Below are 13,736 nucleotides of genomic sequence, written 5' to 3'. Positions count from 1 at the left end.
TTCCCAGTTAGAAATTGTTAGTTCACGTTATTTTAAATTTGTGTTTTTGCTTTGTTTTATACAATAAAATATATTTGAGCCTAAATAACGCAATTTTTTATTTGAAAACCAAACGACTGCAAAATAATATTATGAGTGTTCTGTAATAGGCTGAAAAGCGTTCCGTGGCCAAAAACATTTGGGAAACGCTGGACTAGATGATCATAAAGGTCCCTTCTGGTCTTAAAATTGATAAATTCGTGATCATTCAAAAGTTAAGGGCTCCATAACACCTGTATCTCGGCGTCATTATGCCTTTGTTACTCTGCGAGTGGTTAAATGGATTCCTTCAGCGGTAATGTGAACCTTGAGCTCCCATTGGCTCCAGCGTGAGCAGGAGATATTGATACCACACAGAGAGCCTTCATGGAGCTTTGTGGTATGCTCGAGTTGCAGATCCCCTGCACAGCATCCCTAAATCCTGCCTCCATGTGCAGCGTAACTGTACCAGTTCAGGTCGCTCCACACTCAGAGGGCAGCATTTGCCCTTTACAATCTCAGCCTAAACACGGCATTTAACATACCGCTAGCTTTTGGCCTAGAACTTCTTTCTTGCTCAAAGGAAGTGAACACAACTGACCTGAGGTCAAAACCGTGACTTACACAGGCTGGGAAATAAATGAGATGCTTAAAAATCATTTATAAATCAGTGTCAGTTGGTGGCTTTGGCAACTAGTGTGTAATGTGGAAAGCGGAAACGTTTTCATCCCTGCTGCAAATTCCTGTTGAAAATGTTCAACTGGTTCCAGTGCGTGCTGGGTTTTGGAGTGGAATATGGGGTTTACTGGGCTGCTCATGGGCTACCGTCAGGACAGAACATAGATCCCCCTGCTCCAAAAGCACAAGGTCCTGCCACTGAGGCTAAGAAACAAAACTCGTTTGGCTGCATTCAGTATAGGGCTACGATAGGGGCTGGTGCAGGAACGGGCAGCACGGCGCACCTACTAGCCACTCTCCCCTAGTTAAAGTCAAGGCTCAGGCTTTGCAGTTCACATGCCCTGGCTAGCACCTCAGCAGGTTCAGCTCCAGCACATGTGGTCTGAGCAGAGGGGCTGCACCCTAGCCCTGGGCTCACCATCATCTTTAGGGGGGTAACAGATGTGAGAATCATAGAATATCAGGGTTGGAAGGGACCTCAGGAGGTATCTAGTCCAACCCCCTGCTCAAAGCAGGACCAATCCCCAACTAAATCATCCCAGCCAGGGCTTTGTCAAGCCGGGCCTTAAAAACCTCTAAGGAAGGAGATTCCACCACCTCCCTAGGTTACGCATTCCAGTGCTTCACCACCCTCCTAGCGAAATTGTTTTTCCTAATATCCAACCCAAACCTCCCCCACTGCAACTTGAGACCATTGCTCCTTGTTCTGTCATCAGCTACCACTGAGAACAGTCTAGAGCCATCCTCTTTGGAACCCCCTTTCAGGTAGTTGAAAGCAGCTATCAAATCCCCCCTCATTCTTCTCTTTTGCAGACTAAACATCCCCAGTTTCCTCAGCCTCTCCTCATAACTCATGTGTTCCAGTCCCCTAATCATTTTTGTTGCCCTCCGCTGGACTCTTTCCAATTTTTCTACATCCTTCTTGTAGTGTGGGGCCCAAAACTGGACACAGTACTCCAGATGAGGCCTCACCAGTGCAGAACAGAGGGGAACGATCACGTCCCTCCATCTGCTGGCAATGCTCCTATTAATGCAGCCCAATATGCCATTGGCCTTCTCGGCAACAAGGGCACACGGCTGACCTGTACCCAGCTTCTCCTCCACTGTAACCCCCAGGTCCCTTTCTGCAGGTGCTGGTGCGGGTCTAGACGCCGCCAGGCTTCTCCCCTCCACGCCCCCGGCCCCGCCAGCTGCCAGCCCCAGTCCCCACGCCCCAGCCGGGGGCCAGGCAGCCGGAGCCGGGGCGGGCGCCGGGCTGAGCGCTCCCACCCACGCGGGGCTGCCCGGTGCGCCCGCTCCCTGCGCCGCCGCTGCGCGCGACGCGCCTCCAGCCCTCCCCGACGCAGCGGTGCCGCTCCCCTTTAAAGCGGGGGAGCCCAGCCGCTCCCTCCCCCTGGCTGCAAACCCAGCGCCGCCGGCAGCCGCATCCTCCCGCCGCCGCAGCCAGACGAGCCCCCGCACGTGGGTGGATTTACACCCCGCGCCGGCCGGCTGCACCCCCGCGCGCCCCGGGACGGAGCCTGGGGGCGACGCGGTGCGGCGGCGGCTGCTCCTGGGGGGCGGGGCGGCTCGCGACCCGCCCGCGCGTGGGGACTTTACCGCCGGGGGAGCGGGAGGCTGCAAAGATAGAGGCGCAGAGGGCAGCCGGAGACCCCCGCCCTGCATCGCACTGATCTGGTGAGTCTTGGGGGCACGGCCCCCCCCTTCCCCGTGTCTCTCCTCCCCCCTTCCCCCGTGCCCATTCCCCACCTCCTGGAAGTCACCCCCCCCCCCGTGGCGCCCACCCCCACGAGAATGCCCCCCTCCCCCAGTAAAGCCTTTCTGCCCAGATCGGACCGAGGGAGGTGGAAACGCAAGCGGGGGGGGTGGGGGGTCGGTTCTTGGCTCTTCTGCACCTGGTTGGTCCAGGCACGAGCTTCCCAGCGGCGGCCCTAAAAACGGGGCCCTGTTTGTATAGCGCTCAAAGGTAAAATCGGGCTGCATTTCACCACCCCGGTAGCCTGGCCTTTGAGGGTGGGTGTCCCTCTTTGGAGCTGGGAAGCAGCCCTGCTTTCCCGGCGCCCCTTGTTGCTGCATGCGTGCCGGCAGAGCCCCCCCCCCCGCTTTGCAGACATGACAACTGTTGTGTAGCGAGGGAAAGCTTTGCTCTTTTGTTCGAGAAGTGGGGGGGGGGGTCTGGGGTTTTGTCTCCGAGCCCACAGCCTGGGTTGGCAGTCCATCTGTGCCTGGAAAACCCCAGCCGTGCGGTGCCAGGCTATCGGCTTTTTTAGTGCCTGGCATTTTTGCACCATAAGTGAGGGGTGGGGTTTTTTTTGTCTTTTTTTTGTGAAATGGGTGAAGCTCCTACCTATCTGCATTGAACAGCCAGTCTCTCGCCTTCTCTCTCTCACTCACTCTCACACACACACACATATGCTCCATGTTGCACTTCCCACTCCATCCAGGCGCCCTGTCTCATTCCTGATCCAAGCTGCTTTGGGCTCAGAGGACTCTGATCATCCCTCGCTAGTGGATTTTCCTTACTGATTGTCTCCAAGAGCTTCCCCCCCCCCCTTGCCATTTTCACCTGTTGGGAGAATACGAATCACAATGAAGGTTCTGGGACATAAGATAGAATTATTAACAGGTAAATGCTGTTGTTTGTTTTTTTTTTTTCACACCATTCCAAAGGCACGGTTCCGTCTGCTGGGCTGATGGCCAAGTTACTTTCCAAGCTAAAGTCGAATGGGTTTTCCTACTTCTAGCCCAGGCAAAGATTCTTAAATTGATATAGCTACTTTCAGCGGCACTGCAGTGGCATAATGACTTGGGGCAAAATCCTGCGAGTCGGGGGAAATCCCCAGGCGCAGACCTCATCAGAGACTGGCCTGAGCCCTTGGTCAGGTGTCTGTCTAGAGGAGAGGGTGGGGATGTGGCTTTATGCAAGAAAATAGTGGTGGAGAGTTCTTATTTATTGATTCCTGAACAGGAGGCGATGGGATGGGTTGGCTGGCTGCAGGAGTCCAGGTTGATTCAGAGCCTGGGTATCTTTCACTTTTGGGGGCAGTTTTTCTCCTTCCCTGATCCTTCTCTCTCCTTAGCTAGTTAATGTTTGTGCAGTGCTTGGAAACGTGAAGTGCCATGTAAGTCTAGTTTGTTTTTCCTCAGTGACCAGCAAATTCCCTGCAGCCAGCAGTTTTTTCTGGGGTATTGACCTCCATCCTGCTCGGTAATCTGCCTGTTCCTGTGGGGGGTGGTTAAGGAGTGGAGAAGGGGGCCATTTCTCCGTGCAAGAGGCCGCAGTTGTGCCCTATGTGACGCATGATGCTTTCTGCCTCCTCCTCCACAGGACCAGTGATTGATCCCAAACCCTGGTATGTGTGGGTGGGTCAGCACCCCCGTACTGCGTCAGGGTTCCTCAGACAGGATGGGCACTGGAGAGTTCCGACTTCCCCTGCTGCCTAACGGCACCGCTGCCTGCCCACCCACGGTACCTGGGGATCTCGCTTGGCTTTTTCCCTGTGTTGCTTCTGGTTGCCAACAGCCCGTGCATCTGCCAGGATGCTGTGCCTGGGCAATTCAGGGTGTACTATGGCAGCGGGTCCCTCTGATGGGGGCACTGTGTGTTTGGGGCCCCCAACCTATGATAGGGCTGTGAGGTGGCAAAGAAAAGGGCCTGTACTTGGCCCCAAATATGTCTGGGGCTCTGAGTTAGCTGCAGCTCCTCACCATGTTTGAGGGGCAGGATTCACAACCCCAGGGAGTTCACAACCCCGAAGAACGACTCTAACTCTTGGTTTTACTGCAGTACTCTGCAGTAATGGCCCCCAACAGGAGAATATGGAGATATTCTGGTAAGCTCTTTTTGCTGTAATAATAATCCCTAGCTCTTCTATAGCACTTTTAATCAGTAGATCACAAAGTAGGACAGTGTCATTATCTGCACTTTACAGATAGGGAAACTGAGGCACAAAGTGGGAACATGACTTGTCTAGGTCAATAGAATCCAGCACTCCTGCATCTCAGACCCGAAGAGATCCTTGATCTCCTCCAGAGGCTAATCCCCTGCACCCCAGCAAGGGCTGGAGCTGGGGGAGGAGGCAGCCCAGTCTGTAACGAGGGAAGCCATGACCAACTGGTGGGGGACCCAGACAGGATATCTGGAAGCTGACCTGGGGTGCATAATCTGCTGGTTTTTATGAGCACCCACCTTGTTGGAGTGTCACCAAGCGAGTGAGGAGATGTGGCTGAAGCCAGGGTCCCTCTTATGGCAGGCAGGAGGAGCTGCTGCAGGGAAAGTGCTGGAATAGGCATGGGTACTGTCTGTTTTCTTTCTTGCTCCAAACCCTCCTGCGCTGTCTGGCTGCCTTTTTTTTTTTTTTTTTTTTTTTTTTTTTGGGCTTTCCTGCTCTGAGCTCTGGGGATTGGGGGTGGAGAATAGGTTACAGTCAGCCATAGCTGCAGCCCATGTAGACAATCAGTAAATAAAGGGTCCCTCTTCACGGTCAAGGCTGCTGTGCTTGGGGATCTCATTAGCTCACAATAGCACCTAACCAGCTGCGTGATGTATGTATAAACCGGTTTAATCTTTGGGGACCAAAGTGTTTTACAGTATCAGGAAAGATCAGGGCTGTAATAGAAATCTGTAACATGGTTCCATCTACACAGACGAGACTGAACCAGACCTCAGCCTTCCAAGTGACAGAGTGGATGTGAAAGTGCGCACATACCCTCGTGTCTGGGCCTGTGCCCCGCATGGAACGTGCTGCCCTCTTGTTGACCAGTAGGGGGCGAGCTTCCCTTGGCATGGGACTCTCCCGCTGCTGGCGTCTAAGGCACTGTGAAAGCAGCGAGAATGTTGGCACCAGCTGGGTGGCCTTCCGGCCTGGGCTTCTTGGGGTAGGGACTGGAGGGATGCTGGAGAATGATGCCGATTCTCTTGCCCTGTGATCTGTCCAAACTGGGGTGCCGTGTGTGTGGGGCGACTGATCTTTCCTAGAGTGGGGAGGGGAGGGGAGCAGACCCTATTGGGGAAAAATGTGCTCTGCAAGGGGCCAAGATGAATTGTATGAGGGTGCTTTCCCTTGGTATTGACATTGAACCAGTGGTGCCCTCCCCTCCCCTCCTCAGGGACTCCAGGTTAGACTGTGAAGCTCTGATGTAAGCTTTCTCCCCCCATCCCCAACTGGCAATGGATGGAGGCGAAACTCCCTTGCCTCCTGTTTCGCTGCGGCCTTGTTCTACATGCTCGTGATTCAGGGTCTCCTCCTGAATGTTTCCCTTGCCTCCCTCCTCCTCCGATTGCTCCAACTCTCCTTCGCTCCTCCATCTGGCGCTGGGCCAGGCCTGGCTCCTCTGGGAGGTGGTTTCGTTACTCCCCGTCGATCAAGGATTGCTGTATTAGCCCAAAGGCTCCGTGATGGGACTCCTAAGGAGTGGGGGCCGGCACCAAGCAGGTGTGCTGACAGATTAGCCGCCGTGCCGGCAGGCAGTGCCTGCGTGTGTGGCAGGCGGAACCGCCGGAGAGCGAACAAGTCGTTCAGTTTGCTCAAAGATCCCCAGTGCAGCGTTGTAATTCATGAGCGTAACGGCGGGCACTGTGTGATCTGTATGCGCTGCCCTTACAGGGACACTGCTCTTTATAGCCTCCCCTGCTCTTTCCCTCTCCCGTTCTTAGAACCCTTCCCGAAGCTTCATAATAAATATTCTCTCCCTGACGTACAGTTTATTCCTTCTCCAGGAGGTTTGGCTGTGGTTCGCCGGTGCAGCGAAAGCCCAACGTGGTTGCCTTTCGTTTGCTTCTTTGCCTGTACTCTGGGATCTGCAGGAGAGGGTCTCTGGGAGCAAAGGCAGGATTTGCTCCTTTATTCTGATAGCTCCTTGGGGCCAGGGCTGGCCCTCACTTTGTACAGTGCCTGGCGCAATGGGGCCTGATCATGGCTGCAGCCTCTAGGTGCTGTGATAATGCAAAGAGCAGCCCGTCCATTCATCAGCACTCCCTGCCTGACACATGTAGAGGGAGATTCGAGGAGGCTTTTCTTTCTGCGGTGTGGGATTAGGGGGAGAGCTAGCCCCTGGAAGCAGACTCTCCGGCTGTGTTACATGGAGTTAAATTGAGCCCTGGCACAAGTGGGTGTTTCTCCTCTATGCTTCAGTGCAGGTTCTCTTTGTTGTGGTAAGAGAGAGCCAGTCTTTGCAGAATCTGAGGACTGAAGTACAGCAAAATAAGAGGCATAAGCGACAAGCCCACATGGGCTCTGCTTGGGCTCCCCTGGGGTTCAGTCACTTGGCTTTTGCTTTAAGTCTCCTCCCCAGTTAGTGTGGTGAGGCTATTGCACTCTGGTGGGATATGCCCGTGGCTCTGAACGTGGCCAGGGGAGAGCACAGTGTGATACTCTCCATGGGAGTGTTCCACCACCTCTGACCTCGCACAGAAAATCCCCTGTCTCCCTCTCCCAAATAGTCCTACCGTACCTGTTCCTTGTTTGTGTCTTGGGCCAGTGATGCTGGATTGGAGGGTTGTGGATGGAAAGATGGCAACACATGTGGGGCCCCCATATACAGAGGCAGGTCTGCTGTGCCAGGGGATCTCATTAGAACACAGGAGTGCCCTGACCAGGTTATAACACGGTTTGGTCCTAACGCACTACGATTAGCATGCAGGCCTTGAGTCGGAGCCCGGGTGTGATGTTCTTCCCATGACCAGGCCTGCTCAGGAGGTGGGCAGCTGAATGTTGGGCAAGGTGGAATTTGGGTGGCCTTGGCTGTTAGCCCTATGTAGAGGGTGTTACAGTCGGTAAGTCTGAGTGATGCATGGTGGGTTACAGTTGCCAGGCCTCGGAGGACAGGGAATGGTCTCCTGGCAAGTTGGAAAGACATTTTTCCTGGTCTGTCTCGACCTGGTTATCCAAGAGCAAGGATAAGTCTAATACTGCCATGCAGCTTTGCAGTAGGATGGCAGTCAAGGAGTAGAGGGGAAGGTCGCTGGCTCCTCAAACCGTTTCCCTTTCCAGCGCCCCTCTGGGCAGAGCTCCAGGCAGCTGTTTTCATCCCGGTGTCCGTCTGTGGCCGGCACTGACATTGTGCGAGAGCACACAGCAGGGCAGTTTGCTGAGATAGACATACAAGGCAGGGTGGCATCAGCACACCCATGGCAGAGGAGCCTGCGGTGCCTGCTGATTTTCCCATAGGAGTCTGTTGAACAGAAGAGGGGGCAGGCTTAGCTTCTGCAGGATTTCACTGAGGAGGAGGAGCATCACTGCGGAGATCTGCTGGGGAGATGCGATGACCTAGGCTAGCACCAGGCTGCCCATCCTGCCTGGTCACGAAGGCAGGTCAGTAGCACTGTGTGATCTGGTGAGTTGTAGGTTGCTGATAGGAAGAGCACAGGAGTCTGATCACACATGCTGCTCAAACAGCTTCTGTGCTGGGACCAGGTCTGAATCCTGAGTTGAGGGGCTGAAGACAGAGATTGGCAGGGACTCTGTTCTTGGTGGAATGGTGTTGCCAAGGAATAGGGTAGAGAGATGCATCTCCTTATGTCCATGCTGAGTGTCGTCCAAACCATTTCAACTACTCCATTTCTTCTGAGAATCCAAACTGCTGGCAGAATGTACTCCTCAGCCCCAGTACACTGAGCCACCCCAGAGTTTCTCCTCCGCTTAATCTCCTGGCAGGACTGAGTGTTCCCCCAGCTGCTGTGTGGCTGGCTGAGTGCCTGGAGTAATGCCAGAAACACGGGAAGCTGCTTTGCTTTAGGAGCTGGGAACGTTACCTGCCGTTGCCAGGAACCCCAGAGCCCTGCACAGGGGGAATGGACCTTCCGATTGTTTGTTTGCAACTTCAGTATAAAGCTATTTTATTTGTGGTCTGGGATCTTAAGCTAAAAGGGACAATGCTTTTCCAGTCTCCTTCAAGTCCTTTTGCCTGCCTCAAACTTCCAAAAAGCCTGAAAATTGAGAGTCAAGATAAAATTGATTGTGTGGCTCTGTCCTTCACTCGCACTGTGTCCTAGTGTATGTACTGCATGTTACACTCAGTCATCACAGTTCTCAGACCCTGCGATACCTCGGCCTGGCTGTGAGATTGCAGCACAAGGCTAGGCACTGAAGGGCAGTCCCCTCCGTGAATACAGTGCGTCAGCACTGGGATGCCGTGTTGAGCGCCCACTAGTCACTAGGGAAGGGGCCAGTCAGCAAGTTTTCAGGCAGGTAGATTGTTGGCTTGTGCATATTCTAGTGCCCCCAGCATGCTGTGTGCGGGGAATGTCACGGCTAATGCTGAGCCCATCTCCTCTTAAAGCCCTGCCCGCTCTATCAGAATGCTGCTCTGAAACATGGTCGTGCATTAAAACAGGGCTTCTCATTGTCAAGCGAAGGAACCATGTCCTGGATTCCGTCTCTGCTAGGGGAGCTCTGCCAGGCCGTCCTGTTGACACCGTGAGTGTCCTTTGACACTGTTTAAATCATGTTTTTATTCTGAGAACTAACTGCTTAAATTGTGCTACCGCCCTGCTCTGTTCAAGCCAGTAATGTGGGTTAAGCAGATGGGTCCCCAAAGGTGTCTGTCAATCCGAGATAAAACCATCTCAGGGGAGAACTGGATGATCCCCCAGCAAGAAGGCTGTCGCAGCAGAGTCTTACTCCTAGTGTGGCTGTCAGCTGGGGGAGAACATGGGCCACTACTTTCTATTCACACAGGCAGGAAGGAACCATATCAGAACATGGTTGGCCCACAGCCATGGTGCACAGCTGGGTTTAAACACTGGGGCAGGGCTGTATCCCACCCAAAGATGGGATCTTTGAGGCCATTTTGGGTTCAGTGGTAGGTGAGATGTCCTAAGTGGAGCCCACGCCAGGGGCATCCCATTGAGTGTCGAATGTGTGGACTTTGCAGACCTGCGAAAAAGCTACCGGAAGTGCTACCCTCCATTCTTACCCTGGTGTCTGGGCCATTCACGTGCTGCAGTGATGCAGTTTGATCTTCCATGTGCAGATCCCCCTTCAGCTCTGAACATCTTTGCATCTGTGGCTTGCAGTCTCACCTGTAACATCCCCTTGATCAGTGTGGTTTTGGGTGGCCTTATTATTTAGTATGGTAGAATCCTCTTGGCTGGCACGGATCCTGACGGAAGGGGGAAAAGCACCTGTTAAGCGATGCCCCTGGCCCTCAGAGGTTCACAGGGATGAGTTGCGCTGGCGAGATTTGTTTGAATGGCATAGCTCGCTGTGGGAAAAAAAAAAAGGCATGAAAAGGCTAGAGAAAACCACGTGAAGGCAAGAGGAGTTATTTAGCAGCCGTAACAGAGCAGGGAAGCAGCGTGATGAGAACTGAGGAAGGTGGAGTGGGGAACCCATGCTAGCAAACCGTGATTTGCTCCTGTTACCTATATAAACTGGCTGCATGCACCACCTTCCGTGCCAATTAAAACAGGCAAGGAACAGCGATAGTCCATTGTTCAGAACCATTGAAAGACACTGTACTGAACCTCTGCCCCCAGCCGCTGCCCCAGTCGGGCAGGGAGAGAGCTAGTTAAGTGGCTGCCATTTGAATGAAGCATGTTGCCTTGGTGTGTACGCCACAGTGATTGATGCAGGGCCCGGACTTCAGAAACACCTTGCAATGAGTCAGCTCTACCTCCAGTACACAGCCATACCAGTCACAGTTTTCTCTAGATCTCAGAGATTTACAAAGGAATAGTTACACTGGCCCTCCTGTTTTACAGATGGGGAAACTGAGGCATGGAATGGCCAAGTTATTTGCCCAAGGCAACATAGCTAATCCATGGCAGAGCCAGGAATAGAATCCAGGCCTTCTGATTCCCAGTCAGGTGCCCTATGCTGTAGGCAAGCTGCAAACCTTTCAAGCCTTTTGGGCCAGCAGGTTTTTGTGACTGCACTGTCTGTGTGGGTTCATGGAGTGGTTGGATGTGTATTGGTATGGGGAGAAACCTGAAGAACCCTGTCTGGCCCGTGCTGTGTACAGAGAGCTGCGGGAAGGTGCCTGGAGAGCTATGGATGGGGAGCTGGTCTAGCGACCACGTAAAAACAAGAATGGCCCTAGTGGGTCAGACTAGTCGTCCCTCTAGCCCAGCATCCTGTCTTCTGACAGTGACCAATGTGAGATACTTCAAAGGGAATGAACGGGAGAGTTACCAAGTGATTCATCCCCTATTGCCCAGATGCCACATCTCGCAGCTTAGCAACACTCAGCATGGGGTTGTATCTCTGACCATCTTGGCCGATAGCCATTGCTGGACCTATCCTCCAGGAACTTATCTAATTCTTTTTTGAACCTGGTTATGCTTTTGGCCTTCACAGCATCCCCTGACAATAAGTTCCACAGGCTGACTGTGTGTTGCGTGAAGTCCTTCCTTTTATTGGTTTTAAACCTGCTGCCTGTTAATTTCATTGAGTGACCCCTCGTTCTTGTGTTTGTGAATGGGTAAATAATGCTTGTTTCTCCACACCATTCATGATTTGTATAGACCTCTATCATATCCACCCTTACTTGTCTTTTTTCAAGACTAAACAGTCCCGGTCTTTTTAGTCTCTCCTCATATGGAAGCTGTTCCATCCCTGTAATGATTTTAAAATATATCTTTTGAGATGGGGCACCAGAACTGCACATCATCATTGTCGTCAATCCATTGGCGTTTGAGGATGATTGTCTTCCATAAAATGATAGCCAGTATGCAAGGTGTGGGCATACCATGGATTTATAAAGCTGCATTATGATATTTACTGTCTTATTATCTATTGCATTCCTAATGGTTCCCAACATTCTGTTCGCTTTTTTGACTGCCGCTGCACATTGAACAAATGTTTTCAGAGAACTATCCACTATGACTCCAAGATCTTTCTGGAGTGGCAACAGGTCATTTAGACCCCATCATTTTATATATACAGTTGAGATTGTTTTCCAATATGCACTATTTTGCATTTATCAACATTGAGTTTCATCTGCCATTTTGTTGCCCAGTCCCCCAGTTTTGTGAGATCCCTTTGTAACTCTTCACAGTCTGCTTTGGACTTAACGATCTTGAGTAAATTTGTATCGTCTGTAAACTTTGCCACCTCCCTGTTTACGCCTTTTTCCAGGTCATTTATGAAGATGTTGAACAGCACTTGTCCCAGTACAGCTCCCTGGGGGAGACCACTATTTTCTTCTCTCAGTTCTGAAAACTGACCATTTAGTCCTATCTTTTTGTTTCCTGTCTTTTAACCAGTTTCTGATCCATGAGACGACCTTCCCTCTTATCCCATAATTGCTTACTTTGCTTAAGAGCCTTTGGTGAGGGACCTTGTCTTTCTGAAAGTCTGAGTACACTATATCCACTGGTTCACCCTTGTCCACGTTTATTGGCCCCCATCAAAGAATTGTAATAGATTAAGGAGGCATGATTTTCCTTTACAAAACCCACGTTAACGCTTCTCCCAACAAATCATGTTCATCTAGGTGTCTGATAATTCTATTCTTTACTATAGTGTCACTCAATTTGCCTGGTACTGAAGTTAGGCTTACCAGCCTGTAACTGCCAGGATCGCGTCTGGAGCCTTTTTAAAAAATTGGTGTTACCCTAGCTATCCTCCAGTCATCTGATACAGAAGCTGATTTAAGTGATGGGTTACATACCACATTTAGTAGTTCTGCAATTTCATTTGAGTTCCTTCAGAACTCCTAGGTGAATACCTTCTGGTCCTGGTGATTTATTACTGTTTAATTTATCCGTTTGTTCCAAAACCACTTCTGACACTCATTCTCAGACAGTTCTTCAGATTAGCCACCTAAATAGAATGGCCAGGTGTGGGAATCTCCCTCACTTCCTCTGCAGTGAAGACTCATGCAAAGAATTCATTTAGCTTCTTCGCAATGGCCTTGCCTTCCCTGAGTGCTCCTTTTAGCACCTTGATCCTCCAGTGGCCCCACTGATTGTTTGGCAGACTTCCTGCTTCTGATGTAGTTAAATTTTTTTTTGCTATGCACTGCTAGAGAGAAGGAGACCCAGCAAGCAGCTGACCCAGTCTGGAGCCTGGGCTGGGCTGTTCCACAGTACATGTGCCCCACTGTTTGCACGGAGACTTAGGCGAGCTCTCGCGAATAGGGAGGCTGCTGTGTTATGCCATGAGGCTGTATGTGTTGGGGCTTGTTCACTTGTCGTGGACTTGGGACCTTGGCAGGGTGAGAATATGGCTTTCACAAGCCTTAATGTACTGGAGCTGGGACTCCTGGGCTTGGTTTCTAGATCTGCCACTGACTTACTGCATGAACCTGGGCAAGCAGCTTTGCTGGTGTGTGCCTCAGTTTCCCCAGCTGTGAAATGGGGATGATCATTCCTTACTTCCCAGGGGTGCTGGCTGGCTGTATTCACGATGTCCTGAGAGGCTATGAGATCCTCCCCTGTGGAAGGGCAAACTATTATATAATAAAAATAACATTTAAGGGACAAATTCCTGCACCCAAGCTTGGGTAACTGCGGGAAAATCCCCAGTAAGATATAAATGGATGCAGCTGGGTAACACTAACAATAGTACCCCCCCATCTATCTATGTAGCCTGGCCCCATGGCCCTAGCTCACCCCCACCCCTGTGAGGCATTATCCCCATTGTACAGGTAGGGAAGTAAGGCCTAGAGAGGCTAAGGGACTTGCTGAAGATCACACAGGAAGTCTGTGGCAGAAAATTCCCATCTCCCAAGTCTCAGGCTGGGGCCTTAACCACTGGACCATCCTTCCTCTCCAAGTGCCTGGAGACTGGAGGTTTGCTCATTAACTGGGTGTTAACTGCTTGCCCAGCCGGCCTGACCTTTCCCTCCTGCTGTATGATCGATCAGCTGCCTCTGTGATGTCCTTAAGGTTGCCGACCTGAACTGGGGCTGGATGAAAATCCCCCCCGCTGTGTTAAAGGTGCCAGGTTTCTTCCATATTGAGCTGTCGCGGGGGGGGGGGGGGGGAAGACTTTTTTTAACCCTTCCAGGGATGTGGCGCTGTCATCGCTGCTCTTGTGCAGCTGTGGTCTGCTCCCTGTGCTAAATGTTCAAGTGTGTCGGGGGTTAAAGCCATG

General features: G+C 51.9%; 1 protein-coding gene across 1 annotated transcript in view; it reads left to right on the top strand.

Moving 5' to 3' along the window:
- Positions 1-2,238: 2,238 nt before the first annotated feature.
- NDRG4 (NDRG family member 4) overlaps positions 2,239-13,736 on the top strand; it is an 85,391-nt gene continuing 73,893 nt past the window's right edge. Inside the window, exon 1 of the mRNA XM_074968453.1 lies at positions 2,239-2,373. The gene's annotated coding sequence lies outside the window, so the exon portion shown is untranslated. The remainder of the gene's footprint in view (positions 2,374-13,736) is intronic.

Source organism: Natator depressus, chromosome 12, assembly GCF_965152275.1.
Source record: "Natator depressus isolate rNatDep1 chromosome 12, rNatDep2.hap1, whole genome shotgun sequence".
NCBI lineage: Eukaryota > Metazoa > Chordata > Testudines > Cheloniidae > Natator > Natator depressus.
Note: the sequence above shows the minus strand (reverse complement) of the source record. Positions and strands in the feature narration are given on the sequence as shown.